We start from the raw sequence: 5,000 nt of genomic DNA, 5'->3' as shown, positions 1-5,000 counted from the left end.
AAACCTTGTTTTATTGCACAAAATATAGCAGTTTGAACACACAGCTACTCCAGCTTTCTTCATATGTTTATTCTTTACTATTTATTTACTTACCTATATACTGGTTTGCTATATTCTCTTCAAGTCCATTTCTTTTAACATGACAACTTTCTCTCTCTCTCTCTCTCTCTCTCTCTCTCTCTCTCTCCTCTCTCTCTCTCAGGTAGTATTATCAAGATTTTAAATAATTCTTAAGAAATGTATTTAGTTCTGTCACTGTGTTCATACCTCACTTTGAAAAGCAACTTTTTTTATGATAAAGGTTAGAATGATAGATTAATTGTATTTTCCAAATCTTATTGTGAATACTTATTGTTATGTAATAAATACAAAGAAAATGTGGATACAGGAAGTGTAAAAAATGGCAGTTGCATTTGCACGACTTGGCCACAAAAAAGAAAACAATATCAAAAGTATGAAAAGAATTCATCATATACGATATACGGTATCAAAGGAAATAAATGATGAAGAAAATGATACGGGGAACACATTTCCAGCAAATTTCTCATTAGCACTTCATATCACATAAATATACTTCCGAACACATAAGTTTACATATAACACAAACTGTATACATAAAGGTATTAATTATGCATGCTCAAACGATTATAATATTTTCGAAAAAAGTACAAAAAGTTATTCGCAGTCTGGCTGGGTGTATCTGTATTGGCGTTCACAAGGGGCGGGACTAGATTTCAGATCTCCCATGAACGCTTAATTTTTTGTAATGTGTCATATACCAATTGAAAGGGCATTCTTTGTACTTTTACATGGTATATGGCAAAAACGTAATAAGATGAAAAATTATGTAAGAAAAATGTGGTAAATATTTACTTAAAATTTTTTTTTTTTAAAATTTTGGTCCGTCTTTGACCTAGATTCCTCGAAAATTTCTGAGAACACCTACCAATTTTATTTATGCATTATATAGTAAATTTTATCAGCTTGTCTAATTCATTTTTCAGTTTCTTTCTATCATCATCCCTTAGTCAGATACGCTACGATACGTGAATGTATGTAGGTTGACGGTTGAAGTAATTGCACATTTTTGTGTGCCTAGATCATTTTTTCTGTGCGCGCTTGTGGGTTTGAAAGTAATCGCCTTGTAATGTGCTATATATCATTTGAAAGAGCATTCTTTGTACTTTAACGTAGTATACGGCAACATGCAATAAAAAGAAAATTTATATAAAAAAACGCCATCGCAAAAATAGTTATATGAAAATGTTATCGTAAATATAGTTTCATAAAGATATTGTCCTTTGTAACTGATGACGTTCCACAAGGGGCGGGAAAAAAAGGTTTTAGTACCACCTCGTGAGCAGACCCTGTATATTTTGACTCTCCTCGACAGCCAAAGCCATTACAGTCGATACCAACCAGATACCCGATCGGAATTACAATCTTGATAATATGATTAGCGAAGTACTTTGCCAATTTAAGGATACTGCGTAACAGCTATGACTTTCAAGTGTGATTCATTAAACTAATGATATCATCTACACAAAAAATTTCTTATTTCTCAAAAAAGTTGCCGTTAAAATGATTTAACATACTTATTTTATGTATATGTAATTCTTCTCCTAAACTGTACGTTTTGGTATCCCAAATCCTCCCACAGAGGCTTTGGAGAGCTCTGAAATCCTCCCAAGGATTCAAGAACCTCTTCCTCGCAACTCTCTTTGTTGGGACTATAGTAGATTCACATCAACCGTGCATTTGATGTCTAGGCCCGCCCCTTACGACGCTCCTGATTGTCTGTTGATAAGCCAATCACAGGGCTGGAAACTCTCAATGTCTCTCGAGAGTTCACATGAGCATGATGTATGTTAGTGAGCTGTTGATAAGCCAATCACACGACTGGAAACTCTAACATACATCCTGCTCATGTGAACTCTCGAGAGAGACTGAGGGTTTCCAGTCTGTGATTGGCTTCTGTTGATAAGCCAATCAACAGCCAATCAGGAGCGTCGTAAGGGACTGGCCTAAAGATCAAATGCACGGTTGATGTGAATCTACTATAATTGAGACATGGTGACCGGGGTTAGTGAACTTCGAGGTATAAAATACAAAGTTGTTCGTATAATTTATAAAAACAATTGAACTATTCAAGATTTATAGCCGCTAGATCAGTTGGAATTATCAATATTAAAATCATCTTCCTCGGGCTGTGGGTGCCGCCAATAGCAGCGATCGGCAACTACATCACTTTGAGCTTAGCTGGTCACGTGATATACACAGCTACAAAAGGTCGTACAAACAAATCAGTGCGACCTATGTTGTAATGGCCACAGCAAGGAAGTTTCCAAACAAAGTTGAAAGAAACTGATGTTCCCGGAGCTGCTTTTAGGTTTAGCAGTGTGCAAGATCATTCAGTATGTCAGCTTGTAAAAAGTGAGAACAAAAACACGTGTTATGAAGTAATGAATGAAATAACCAGAGAGAATCCGAACGTTTCTCGTGGGTCAAAATCCTTTATATACAATACATTTTGCATTATATATTTAATGCAGTAACCCAACTAAGTACGATTGGAGTCTTTGTGGAAATAACGTCATACTGACCTTAGCATTATATATATATATATATATATATATCCCATTGAGTCCCTAACAGAAACTATTGAAGACTATCGATTGACCTTCACTGAGCACATTCATACAGGCATAAGGCCTTAGTAGAAAATTACTTTTTCGATTTGATTGCACCCTTAAGTGTATCAGTACGTACAGTAAGCTGGACATCAGGTCTCTTAGCTATCAAAATATTATTGAACAATACATTGATTATTTGAAAAGGAAACAACAGAAACTGCGTGCAAATTTATTATGAGAAGAACAAATAAACTAAACCATTATTTTTGAGAAGGAAATAATTCAAAATATCAACGAGAAAATTAATTACAGTATTCATACAAAGGGTAGGCAAATTACCAAATTAAGGAAATCTGTTGAAAAATTAAAAATACTTCACAAGAGGATCATACAATTCTACATTTCTCCATCAATTATGATTACTGATTCGTTTGAACTCTTGAGTTTTGATTACTGGAGAGAACGAATTCAGGAAAAATAAATAAAACCTGAAAAATATATTGAATACAATTAGGGATGTATCAAACAGTCATAATAAAGAACAAGAAAACATGCTGAAACACTACTAAGGGGAGTGAAATGCAATGAAACAATTTCTTCCTGAAGTTAAGCACAAAAATACTTCACAGGAGGAACACATAATTCTACATTTTTCCATACACCCAGGATTTCTGCACCTTTTGAACTCTGAGTTGGGTGAAGTGCAAGTGGCATGTGCTTGGCTTCATTGGTTCTGAAATCTTTGCTGGGGAGTGGCTGTGACCTCTGGCGTTTTTCCACTGGCATCTCAGCTGAACAATTTGGTTCATCCTCTTCATCATGATTATCACTTGGGCCCTGCTGTTGACCTGCATTTGACCAAAGGGCACATCAATTAACTGAATACGTAGTGACATTTTAAAATCTAGATACTTCTTAAGTTCACCACAGCTGACTTTGTATTCCATCCAGGCATTACTTGTTGCTACATCAAGAAAGTGTATAATGCAGCGGACTGTCCACTTATTTGTCTTAGGAGAACTCCTATAGTAAGATAAATATCTGATCATGAACATCAACTCCTCCCATAGCAACATTATACTCCCTAACTGCTGCAGGTCTGTTCACCTTTATGTGCTTATTTTCCTTTTTTAGACCACCTCTTGCATTCATCTTGAGGTTCAATTGATGGATAGTAGAAGCCATGAGAACTACTTTTTCTTATCATGCCACTGTGTTATGGCATAGGCACCATCAGATCTCACTTGGTTGTAGGTAGCTCCTCTACCTAGTTTTGCCATCTCTTTCTCAGACTTGAGTTTGGCACCCTTAGGAAGCATGTTCTTTTTTTTTTATAGTACCTGTACCTGTGTAAGTTATGCTTTGATCAGCTCTAAAAGTAAGGCTGGAGATGTGAAATATCTATCGAAGTACATGATAGTTCCAGGATCAACGCTTCTGACAAACCTCAGAACAGCAGCTTCTCCAATACCAACGTTCCTGTCTGGCAACACACCATGTTCCCTAACGATTTCAGTGAGAGGTTCTTTACCTGTAAATATCTCAAAATCTAAAACAGTGCCATTAGGAGAAGCTAAAACAAAGCATTTCAAACCATCTGGATTAGGCTTACCTGGCACTGCTGTCTCAGACTACACTTACCCGAAAAGGTATCATGGACTCATCTACGCTTACTTTACCTGGTCTAGGTAACTCTAAACATCTTGAGCGAACACTGTCCAAAATTGGCCTTATCTTCCATAATCTATCACACTTTCTTGAAGCTACAGTAATCATATGTCATCAACAACTTTCAGATTGCTTCTAATTTTGGAATGTAACCTATCTCTGGTCATATTTCTACAAATTAAATCTATTCTAGATACCTCTCCAATACATTCTAATTCTAGCATCCCTATTACAGACATCACAAATTTATCCCTATAAAAACTGACATTTCCTTTTGGTCACACCTAGAGATATACCATTTTCAGCAACATAACGTTGATTTGTAGCATTAGTTATTTTTATCAAAAAATCTTCATTTATGTAGGCTTCAAAATAATCAATTGGCCTAAGCTGAGCTGTAGTGACTGCATCCTCAGGAAACTTGTGGATGTTGTCCAAGCTGTCCTTTAAAATGAGGGTCCACTTTGAAATACATTTGTCTGGTATGACCAGATGACGAGCTAACTTGTTGCTCATCCTCCTCCTCCTCTTCTACCTCACTTTCAGAAGATGTGTCATCTTCATATCTTGATGTCCCTCGCTCAGCAGTGTCCACTCCTCGTCCTCATCATCACTTATGTCACTGACATCAAAATCGAGATCAGGAGCATCATCTTCCTGCGTACCTGTGGAAGATTCAATGCGCTTAAAAAAATTAAA

At 36.3% G+C, this 5,000-nt stretch overlaps 1 protein-coding gene and 1 pseudogene across 2 annotated transcripts in view; one reads left to right on the top strand and one right to left on the bottom strand.

The window, feature by feature from the left end:
- LOC135215573 (oxytocin receptor-like) overlaps nucleotides 1-5,000 on the top strand; it is a 275,103-nt gene that overhangs the window by 215,554 nt on the left and 54,549 nt on the right. The window lies entirely within an intron of this gene.
- LOC135215313 (uncharacterized) overlaps nucleotides 3,278-5,000 on the bottom strand; it is a 1,844-nt pseudogene continuing 121 nt past the window's right edge.

Source organism: Macrobrachium nipponense, chromosome 5 (assembly GCF_015104395.2).
Source record: "Macrobrachium nipponense isolate FS-2020 chromosome 5, ASM1510439v2, whole genome shotgun sequence".
Classification (NCBI taxonomy): domain Eukaryota; kingdom Metazoa; phylum Arthropoda; class Malacostraca; order Decapoda; family Palaemonidae; genus Macrobrachium; species Macrobrachium nipponense.
The sequence above is the reverse complement of the archived record's forward strand: the minus strand, read 5'-3'. Positions and strand labels throughout refer to the sequence as shown.